This window comes from Balaenoptera ricei, chromosome 3 (assembly GCF_028023285.1).
Source record: "Balaenoptera ricei isolate mBalRic1 chromosome 3, mBalRic1.hap2, whole genome shotgun sequence".
Classification (NCBI taxonomy): domain Eukaryota; kingdom Metazoa; phylum Chordata; class Mammalia; order Artiodactyla; family Balaenopteridae; genus Balaenoptera; species Balaenoptera ricei.
The window spans coordinates 4595649-4608141 of NC_082641.1; positions in this window are offsets into that span (position 1 = coordinate 4595649).

Consider the following 12493-nt stretch of genomic DNA (forward strand, 5'->3'; position numbering starts at 1 on the left):
CTGAGAACAGGTGGATACTTCTGTTAATAAAAAAGGGAGCTATGACCTTGCCTGGGAGATGAACTGTTCCAAGAGGTGGAAGGAAACATGAGTGTTTTTAATATGAATAGACAGGTTTCTGTGGAACAACATTCAAGCCAAACTCAGCAGTCTGGAATGAAGAAATGAATCCTAGTGATCTGGGCTGGCAAAGCAATGCCCCGGGTAGTCTTCCAGACAGAGTTGTGCATTGCCCACCATTGCTGAGACTAATAAGTTGAATCCAAACCCGGTGTGTATGTGTGTGTGTGTGTGTGTGCGCTGCCTATTGACTCTTCCAGGCTTTATTGAACTCAAATTGAACTCATATTATTTATTAGGCAAATTCTACTGAACATCTTTCCCGGTACCCTACTCAACACCTTTCGCAGAACAAGGTTGTTTTTAATGTGCTACATTTACTCAGTACCTACAGTGTTCCAGGCAACAGGCTAGGTTTGGAAACACACGGGAAAGAAACTGAACCTTTGTTCTCAGGAAGCACAAAGTGTGCACACTGTAAAAGACTCTAATGCCTATAATGTTCTGAATTAGATTCTTGACAAATGAAAGAGCTGTTTTTGATACGAAGTTTAAGTGAAAACAATCAGACATACTTGTGATGCCTTTTAATTCAACAATTCAATAGAATATTTTTGTTGGGACTATTTTGTGCAAAACTTTCTTCTTTAGCAGTCTTGATCATAACTCCCCTACTCCATACTGCTTGTGAAGACCTTGTTTCTGGGGATAAGTAAATGTCCTGTCTATCCTGAGTCACATGGGGTGATGCACATAAAGATTGCCGAACATGTTTGTGGGTGGTACGAACTACTCTGAATTAGTGGGCATCTGCAAGTGGTAGGTTTCTCAGTGGTATTCTGGTTTTGTTTCTGATTTTTGAAGTCTAGACATTTTTCAGGTTCCAGTCTTCCTTCCCTGACCCTTATCAATATTGTGAAAATGACTATAGTACCCAAAGCAATCTACAGATTCAGTTCAATCCCTATCAAATTACCAATGGCATTCTTCACAGAATTAAAACGAAAAATTCTATAATTTGTATGGAAATACAAAAGACCTTGAACAGCCAAAGCAATCTTGAGAAAGAAAAATGGAGCTGGAAGAATCAGGCTTCCTGACTTCAAACTATACTACAAAGCTACTGTAATCAAGACAGTATGCTACTGGCACAAAAACAGAAATATAGATCAATGGTACAGGATAGAAAGCCCAGAGATAAACCCATGCACATATGGTCACCTAAATTATGACAAAGGAGGCAAGAACACACAATGGAGAAAAGGCAGCCTCTTCAATAAGTGGTGCTGGGAAAACTGGACAGCTACATGTAAAAGAATGAGATTAGAACACTCCCTAACACCATACACAAATATAAACTCCAAATGGATTAAAGACCTAAACGTAAGACTGGACACTATAAAACTCTTAGAGAGAAATATAGGAAAAACACTCTCTGACATAAACCACAGCAAGATCTTTTTTGACCCACTTCCTAGAATAATGAAAATAAAAACAAAAGTAAACAAATGGGACCTAATTAAACTTAAAAGCTTTTGCACAGCAAAGGAAACCATAAACAAGATGAAAAGACAACCCTCAGAATGAGAGAAAATATTTGCAAACAAAACAACAGACAAAGGATTAATCTCCAAAATATACAAACAGCTCGTATATATCAAAAATCAAAAAAACAAACAACCCAATCAAAAAATGGGTGAAAGACCTAAATAGACATCTCTCCAAGGAGGACATACAGGTGGCCAAGAGGCACATGAAAGGATGCTCAACATCACTAATTATTAGAGAAATGCAAATCAAAACTACAAAGAGGTATCACCTCACACAGGTCAGAATGACCATCATCAAAAAATCTACAAGTGATAAATACTGGAAAGGGTGTGGAGAAAAGGGAACCCTCTTTCACTGTTGGCAGGAATGTACATTGATACAGCCACTGTGGAGAACAGTATGGAGGTTCCTTTAAAGACTAAAAATAGAACTACTATATGACCCAGCAATCCCACTACTGGGCATATCCCCTGAGAAAATCATAATTCAAAAGGACACATGTACCCCAATGTTCATTGCAGCACTACTTACAACAGCCAGGACATGGAAACAACTTAAATGTCCAATGACAGATGAATGGATAAAGAAGATGTGGTACATATATACAATGGAATATTACTCAGCCATAAAAAGGAATGAAATTGGGTCATTTGTAGAGATGTGGATGAACCTAGAGTCTGTCATACAGAGTGAAGTAAGCCAGAAAGAGAAAAGCAAATATCATATATTAACGCATGTATGTGTAATCTAGAAAAATGGTACAGATGAACCTATTTTCAGGGCAGGAATAGAGATGCAGACGTAGAGAACGGACACATGGACATAATGGGGGAAGGAGAGGGTCGGATGAATTGGGAGATTAGCAATGACAATATAAACTACCATGCATAAAATAGATAGCTAGCGGGAACATGCTATAAAGCACATGAAGCTCAGCTTGGCGCTCTGTGGGTGGGATTAGGGGGGTGGGAGGGAGTGTCATGAGGGAGGGGATATAGGTATACATATAGCTGATTGACTTCATTGTACAGCAGAAACTAATACAACATTGTAAAGCAATTATTCTCCAATTAAAAAAAAAAAGTTTTAAAGAGCAGTGAAGCTTCTGCATCCCTATCTCCTATCCCTTTACACCCCATCAGCTTGCATTAAATGGATATGGGGGGTTGTCTGGCTTAATCTTAGGTGGACTGAGAGTTCCTCAAGGATGATTCAACTCATCTTTGCATCTCTAGCAGATGGTTTTGTAGCCAGTGCGTAGTGGGTATTCAATAAATAATGTCTTGAATGGCGTCAAAGATGATGCTTTAGTTCAAATAAGCAAACTTCCTCTGCTGTATATTTGCTAATCTGTAGTATGGGTGACAAGTACAGGACAAAGGGGACCTGCTCAAGTAATGCCTACTCACTGGTGGGAAGAATTTACAGGGACTTCACATGGTAATCTTCTGTTACTATTCTGGACTGCGGTTAATAGACTTACAAGTTTTCTGCCTTCAACATGCTTGATCAGAAGGAACATCTCACAGAGACTCTGTAGTTCCCCTGGAATCATGGAAGTCCCTCAGAGAGCCACCAATTAAGTAGTTTAAGTAACATTCCTATTGGAGTGCCCTTCATGTTAAGGGACATTTGTAAGATGAGTGTCACTCTCACAGCTGGCGTGGGTGCACAGTAATTATCAGAAACAAGTGGAGTTTGTGGTGGTGGCAGTGGGGTTGAACTGTAGAACCCGGGTATTATTTTCTATGACATAAAATCTAAAAAACTTACCTTTAGCTGCTGAAAATAACGAAAGAGGTGAGACCTGAAGACTGAGAAGCAGTTTAGGCTTGGGGAACCCAGAACACACGTGGTGGACATGAAGGGATGCATTAACAGTGGCCCCGGGAGTCCGAGAAACAGCACCAGTCCCACCAAGGGGAAGCCACCTCTGGTGGTGGTGCTGTCAGAATCTCATGGGAAGCTACTTGGGTTTCCCTTCAGCTAAAAATGAAAGTGGGAAGTGATTTGCTCTCTTACACCCAAACAGAATTACTGATTTTGCTTTTCATACTCATGTCCCTCAAATTCCTAATCTGTGTCCTCTCTCCTCCCTACTTCCCATCCTAAACAAACAAGTACTTAGTAGGATTATTCATTCCCACAGCACTGTTGGGATGACATTTATCTTGGCAGACATGAATCAGTTACAGGGTTTGTTAACAAGGAATGTGGAATGATTTGCGTTTTCCCATCAAGACATTCGGGACGCAGGTGTTGGGTGTCCAGGCATCCGTTTGGGTGTCCAGGTGTCCCAAAAGACACACAATAAGATGGGGAGACAGCACAAAACACACCATGGGGTACCTGCTTCCATGACATGCACTAGGCTCACAGGTGAGGAAACAGCCCCAGCCCTGACCCAGTGAGGCCTCACCCCACAGCCAGGGCACCACCGGGTGGGTTTTAAGGACTTGGCTCTTCAGATGTAGCATCTTTGGGCCGTGGAGACTCCAGCAGACTGAAGTCAGGCCCTTGTCATGGAGTTGGGTCCAGGAAGCTCGATTACACACCCCAAAAATATGACCCCAGCAAGGGCCGATAGGGGATGTTCTCACCACCTTGGAAAAGCCCGTCAGGAGCTCAGGTGAGCTGAGTCTGAACCGCCGGTGTTGGAGCCCCAAGGAGGACAAGATGTCGAAACATCAGGAGCCGTCAGGACTTGAACCTCTGATTGCGACAGCACATGCAAGAGGCTGCCCCAGAGAACATGCCGACCGCCTCACCTCCCAGCTTTCCATTTTCCTCCCAGGAATGGCGGGCCAGCCCAGCACCACATGGACCAGCACAGATGTGGGCGTCATCTCACTGCCAAGTCAGCCTTGAACAAAATGCGCCTGTACTTTCATGGACCCTTGTTGGGGGCTGGGGGAGGAGAGGAGAAGGGACCAGGAGTGGAGAATTGCTGAGTGCTGAGTCAGTGTGGGGAACTGTCCTCAAGGTCCAGGGCCAGCCAGGGGGCTAAGACCACCGTGACTGCAGCTCCCTCAGAGACCACAGGGCACCGGCTCTGCTGAGTCTGGTATGGGAAGGGAGCTTCTGTGAGGCCTGCCAGGAAAAGCCTCGTAACTGCCCATGGTCAGGCTGAAAAATCAAAGATGGGACTTCAACTAGGACCGGACTCTGCAATCAGTGGCTAAAATTGATATGATTATACTTACAAAGTAAAGAAATGAAAAAGTGAGAGGAAATGTGAATGTAAAATATCAAAGTAAAGAATAGGATTTTTTTTGCATTTGAGTACAATGGACCAAATTCAGACCTTTTCTCTCTCTTTCTGTCTCTCCATATATATGTATATATGTAATATAGGCATACATACTACACAAATGTACGTATGTATACTGCATACAGGTATTCACTACCTGTATATTAAATATATGAGTACACTACCTCATTACATATATGTATATGTGTGATGTATATATATTATGTGTATGCATGTATATTGTCACTGCATATGTACGTATATGCATGTATATGTATGTGTACATTTATATCTATATATTTAGAAATTGTGAAAAATATGATGTGAAGAGATACACAGAGCCATGAGAGGGTCCCCAACACCCTTGCCTTTCTCTGTTACCTCCTTTCCTTTTTCCCACTCTCTGTTCTCCCCAAACTTGGACTAACTGACAAATCACAAGTCTTGCAGGAGGCGTTCTCAAAGATATGTCTCTGAAGTTATCAGGATGGGATCAGCGTCAGCGATCAGAGGAAGAGTCAGGAAAGAGAATAATATCCAACCATTCAAGCCACAAGATTAGCTCAGGATGAAAATCGCTACCTGAGCCAAACCACAAGGTCGCTTACTCTTTGCTTCTCCTTGTATCCCGCGTCCACTCAGGAAGGTGCCTGGTGCTCAGGTGCTCCTCAGTGGGCTTCAGCTGAATACAAACTTTAAGCTCTATTTGACTTATCTAAGCCATTTTCTTTTGACACGCTTATCTTAAAATGGACCCAGGATTTGTTTTCAGTGGGTGTGGTAAGATGCAGGGACATGGGACTGACTGTCTTGAAAGAAGTTGTTACACTCACAGGTCCCCAGAAGCAGGAGGCACAATGCCATGCAGGGCCACAGGGGAAGCACCAGAGCAGGGGGAGGGAGCAGGGGCCTTTACTGTAGTTTTTGAGAAAAAAAAAAAAATGAGCGAGGCAGGGAAGCAGGCATAGGGTTAACTAGCTTGAATAATTTTGGCAGGCTCCAGGATACAAGGGTGTCCCTAGTTGTCTGCTAACTGCCCTGGGGTGGTTAGGGCAGAGGATTATTGCCCCGTGTAGGGTAAAATCCAAATGGGGAAAATAGTTAGGAGTATGTGCTCTGGATTGGGTAATTTACATATTAAAAGAATGCTCACAGTGGAGTAATTTGCTATCTATGAGAATTAGCCAGCCCTGGGAGAGGCAACCTCTACCAGCCAGCAAGGCCCCCAAGATGTAGAAGCATCATTAAAAAATTTAATGAGTAATACAACTAAAAAAGAAAGTATTTGAAGCTAAAAGAGGAAATAATAGGAAAACATCATTAAATTCTTCTTGGAGGATATGATATTCAAGCTGAGGCTTAAAGATTGAGCAGGCATCTAAGAAAGCAAACAGTGGAAGGGAAAAGAATTCCAGATTCAGGGAACAGCTTCTCGGATTGCCCTGTGGTAGACTAGAGCAGGGTAGAGAGGGTCTGTGGAAGAGATACAAGCTGATACCTCCTGGGGGGCTTTCACCAAGTGAATGTTCTCACCATGTTTTGCTTGCTTATATTTTTATGTCATTTTTTTGCTTGTTTATAAATATTTGACTGAAATATAAAGTACATGCTGAAAAATGAGCAGATCACAGGTGTGCAGCTGGATGAACTTTTACACGGTGACCTTGCCCATGTGACCACCACCCATGTCAAGATGTATTCAACATGGTCAGCACTCCAAAAGGTGCCCAGGTGTCCCTGCCATGCCTTACCTTCCCTAAAGATAACCATTTATCTGCCTCTAGCTCACAGATTTGTTTTACCTGCATTCTTTTTATTAGTATAAATTGACTCATGCCCCCTGTATACTTCTGCATCTGATGGTTGTCATCTAGTTTATGTTTCTGCTTGGGTCAGTGCTTTCCTCTCATACTTTGCCATATCCAATTACATCTGTGAGCATACCCCAGCTTATCCAATCTGCTGTTGTTGGACTTGAGAGTTGTTTCCAGTTTTTAGCTACTGTAAACAACGCTGCTATGAACATTCCTTTATATGTCTTTTGTGCACATATATTCTCATTTCTGTGGAGTTTATTTATCCCTGTAGTTCAGATGTTTCTGGCTCATGGGGCCTGTGCAGGTAGATGCTTTACCTACATTAGGAAGATGCTGCCTAAGGACTAGTGTTCAGAATTCTTGGAACAATTTTCATTCCCACCACCTTGGTGTCTGAGGAAAGTTCTCCTTCTTCCACACCTTGGTGTCGGAGGAAAGTTATCCTTTAAGTATTAATAACACTTAATATTGTCTTATTCATTTATTTGTAATTTCAGTCATTTCAGGGGTAGTGTGGTGGATCACATTGTGGGTTTATGTTCCATTTCCCAGATGATCTTCTTATTAGTTTAATGGTTGTTTAGATATCATCACCCACTACACTTTATAAAGTGCCTTTTCAAGGCTTGTGACCATTTTTTTAAAATTGGGTTACTGACATTTCACTTATGATTTTGTAGATGTCTTTATACATCCCGGATATACGTTTTGCAAACATCTCCCTCCTTGTGACTTCCTTTTCTGTGCTCTCACCAGTGTCTCTTGGAGAACAAAATTTCTTAATCTTAATGTAGTACAATTTATTGGTCTTTTACGTAATGATCAGTGCTTTTAGTGTCCTGCTTAAGAAACTTACTAACTCAAGATGTTAGAAAATGAACAAAAAGTTAAACTCCCAGAAATGGAAGAAGAAAAGAATAAAGATAAGAACGTAAATCAACAAAATAGAAAATGCTTTTTAGAAGAACAAAAAACTTAAATTTCTAGCAAGAATATTAAGAAACAGAAAGAGAGAATATACAAGTACCAATATTAGTAAACGTCAAAGTGATGGCTATACAGATTCTACACACATTAAAGTGATAAAGATCTGTTAACAAATTTATAAATTTGAAATGTTTCAAAATTTGAAAATTTAGATAAAATGGAAAAGTTATTAGAGAAAATATTGCCAAGGCCAACACAATATGGAAAATCTTAATAATTACATATCTATTAAAGGGAACCATCACCATATCTATAAATATTTTATTTAAATTTTGTAAAAAGATAAGGGTTAAAGAGGAAGAATTAAGCTGTCATTTCATTATTAAAAGATAATATGTTTTTTAAAAGGAAATCTAAAATAATCTACGGATAAAAAATATTAAAAATTATAAATAAATTTAGCAAGTCTGGTGGATACTACACCAGCAAAAATGATTAGAAAATAAAAAATTTTAATAGTTTTTAAGTCAAAAACATCAAAAGATAAGAGCTCCACATAGAAAACTACAAAATTACTACTGAAAAGAATTAAAGAAAACCTAAATAAATAGTAGGCTATGACTTCTTTTTGGGTTAGAAGACTTAGTATAGTATGATGTCAACTCTCCTCTAAAACAATCTAAGAATTTTATGTAGTTCCAATTAAAATCAAATAAATATATCTTTTTTTACTGGTTTACCTGCTGAAATTTTGACTGGGATTGTGTGAACATTATAGAGCAGTTTGGAGAGAAATAGGATCCTAACAATATTGAACTTTCTACTCCATGGATGTAGATTATACCTGAGCTTCTGTTGAGAGCAGGGAGTCAGGAAGGCAGAGACACTTGACCCTGTTCTACAACAGGGAAATCACATCACAACGGTGCCTCAGATGAAAAGCAGTAGGAATCATTTTGATGGTCGAATGTGTACATGCAGCAGAGAAGAAATCAGAGGAAAAGAACACAAGGCAGTGAGTTCCCAGAGGAGACCCAAAATGAGCCGACATGATGGATGATCAATGGCCTCATCAATGACCACTGGCCAAGCCCAGGAACTGTGGGCTGAGGACCCTCCTGGGGACAGGGCACTGGCCATTACTGCCACCTGGACAGAAGCTTCCTTGGTTAGTTGAATGTTCACAGAAGCCCCTGATCCCTGCTCTGTTTTCATTAGTTATTCTGAGCCAGAGACCAGGGTCATCAGCTGATTATTCACACAGCAGGTAGAAACAGTGCCTTGACATTGGAAATAGCTGAGTGTAAAATGCCATGCACCTAAAAATCAGAAGAGACTCCCAGGAGGTCACACTGAAATGAACAGGTCTTCTAAAGCCAGCACTCTGTTTTACGGAACAGGAAGGTGTAGCAAGTGAAAGGCTGAATTCTCCAAGGTGACCCGACCCCACAGGGGGGTGGGACCCAGGACAAAAGACCAGGTCTCAGATCCCCAGGGCACAAGCATCCATCCTTCCATCCCTCTTTGCCAGCCTTAGGCTTCAGAACCCTGGGATGGTGAAGGATTTCCTGTACCAACTGTGTATTTTCTTTGAACTGAATTACACACACACACACAAACACACACTATATTTTTCAAGTATGTAGATGTTACTGTGATTAACAAAATATAAAATTATTTCAAGCTGTTACTGAATTCATATATTTTATCATAATGTATTTCCTCAATTAGTATTTATTGAAAGTACAACCATCTCATGAATTCTCACCAAACTGGTGAAATTACAAAAGAGGTCCTACCGGAAGCATTCAGAAACCACAGCCCTCCTCTTACACTTTCTAACTTCTTATTCTGAAATAAACAAGACAGAGGTGAAAAGCAAGAATTTTCAAGAATCTCTTCCTTTTCTGTCTTAGATGATAAGAATAACTTTGTGGATTTTGTTCACTAGCCCACCTATACGGTAAACACTGCACACCCTGCATTTCTTCTTGAAAGGTAGCAATTGCTAAATTAACTTGTTACCACTAGTGTTGCATCTGTGAATGATGTACAGGAGAAAGTAAGCATTCCATTAAGGATAAAATTTGAAACTCCAAACTACTCATATTCTTTTTCAAATCACAAATTACTTTGAATGCATCTTTAAAATAGAACAAAGGAGCAAATTTATAGGTGTTTTAGTTATTTGCCACTTAAAATTTACAGGACTGTCTTCTACTATAGACAGAAGGATTGCATGTGTCCACATAGAATATCATCTTTCTTTTCAACAGACAAAATTTAGCCCAATTGCAGCACAGAATGTCCTTGGATTGTGCAATCTTAGATGGTGGATGTGTATTCTAGCTGAGACCATTGGATGACAGGTTTACAATTGGGAATGTAACATTTAAATCAGCCAAGAACCACAGCCTGAGAATCTGCTGTGTTTCTTAAACAGAACTTACAGTGCCTCCGAAGTCAGGCCAAGCAGACAAAGGATGCAGCAATTCGTTCATGTTGCTGAACAAACAGTGTTGAGCTATTAGGTGAACTAATAATTATGTAAAATCCCAAGAATTTCTGTAGAATCTGTTGTTCCCTGACAGACCCTGTACTTGTGCAAATTCGACTTTATAAAACCTAAATGCAGGCTTTGTATTTATTTTAAGGTATCAGATTCACCAGGGAAACAGACTCAGGGATGGGGCATGTGTGCAGTGGTTTACTGGGGATGATACCTGGGGTGGAGGGAGGGGGGGCGATGCAGGACTGTTCAGAGGGAGGTGACCTGAGATTGTCACTGTTACAATGGACTCAGCTGATCCCACGGGGAGCTCAGGAGCTGGGATGGGCTTGCACAGAAGTCCCTCTGCATACTGATCATAAAGGAGGGGCCCAATGATAACCCCCAAAGCATGTTCGTGCCACGAGGCTCGTCAGCAGCTGAGTCAAGGACCAAGAGCAAGCCAAGCACAGCCCACAAGAATGACCTGTAATAGTCAAATTAATGATGATAAGAATAGGTCCTTTTTATTGAGAATCTGCATAAGTCTGGCACGGAACAGGGCTCTCTACAACAACTATTTATTCCTCACAAGCATTCCTTAAGGTCGGTGTATTCCTAGGGCTGCTGTAGCAAAGGCCCACAAACCAGATGGCTTAAAACAACAGAAAGTAGTTTCCTCGCAGTTCTGGAGGCTAGAAGTTCAAAATCAAGGTATGGGCAGGACTGTTTCTTTCTGAGAACTCTGAGGGAGAGTCTGTCCCATGCCTCTCTCCTGCTTCTGGTGACGGCTGGCAATCCTCTGTTCCGAGGTTTTCAGGCACATCACTCCAATCTCTGCCTCTGTCATTCTACGGTGTTCTCCACTCATGTATCTGTGTCCTAATCTCCTCTTCTTACAAGGACACCAGTCATATTGGATTAGAAGCCCACTCTACCCCAGCAGCACCTCATCTTAACTAATTACACCTTTTTTTTTAAATTTATTTATTCACTTTTGGCTGTAATTACACCTTCTTAAATGAACTTATTTCCAAATAAGTCCACATTCTGCAGTACTGGACGTTAGGACTTCTATATATGAGTTTGGAGGGAACCAAGTCAACCCATAATAGTAGGCATTCTTATTGCCATTTCATGTATGAAGAACTGGACAGTATCAGTCAGGGTCCACTCAGGAGCGTAGAAATTCCACCAGTTGTTTTAACAGAGAGAAATTGATATACACAATTGGTTAAATAAGTATTAAAACTTTGAAAGGTTCAAGAAGATCATAACATGGAGGTATAATGTGCAGGAAACAGTTACCTCCCCTGAGCTTGAGGGAACCAAGGAAAGAGTGTGAGTCTATTAGAGTTTAGAAACTTGGGTGAGTATGTGGGGAAATTGGACCCACTGGTACTGATGGCTCCACAGCTTTGAAGGTGGGAACTCATGGTGCTGATACGAAAACCTTAGAAGTGGGGATGTTGTCCTGCTGGTACACTTATCTCTGAGGGGTGCACTGGGCCTGGCTTGGGGGATGTGGGTAGAACTGGAAATTGGAGCCAACAGGCATTGTCGCGGTGAAGGCATGTTCCTACAATTAGCAAATTGAGAGGATCAAGTCCCGCTCTGTCTCCCAGACTGGTGGTCTCCCTCTGCTCCCACAGCCTCGCAGGGAACAACTGGCAAAGCAGAGATGTGGTTTGAAAAGCCCCAGGCTCAGCAATACAAAACAGATGTCCAGAAGGATGAGACACTAGCTTCATTCCAACCCACTGGCATTCAGAAAATCTCAGCGTGCATTGAGGGGCTAGGGTCTTAATCCAGGTCTGTGACACTCTAGACTCAGATCCTAGTCATTCGATTTTCTTTCCCTTAAGACAGGTATTTAAGGATAGCTGAGGGACTCCGCTGGTGGCACAGTGGTTAAGAATCTGCCGGCTAATGCAGGGGACACGGGTTTGAGCCCTGGTCCGGGAAGATCCCACATGCAGTGGAGCAACTAAGCCCGTGCACCACAACTACTGAGCCTGCATGCCTAGAGCCCGTGCTTTGCAACAAGAGAAGCCACCTCTCTTCTCACCACAATGAGAAGCCCGTGCACACTGCAATGAAGAGTAGCCCCTGCTCGCCGCAACTAGAGAAAGCCCACAGGCAGCAACGCAGCCAAAAATAAATAAATAAATAAATTTATTTTTTTAAAAAAAGAATAGCTGAATGTGACCTGCTTTTATTCTTAAATCATAATCCAAGAACTAATAGTGGAAGCAATTTATTATAAGGACCAGCCACGTTAACCAACTGTGGATCATAAGTAAAAAGTCTATTGTGCTCCCTTACACAGACTATATTCAATAGCAGGGCTTAGTAAAAAAAAAAAAAAAAAAAAAATTACAAATATACCAACAGAGGAAC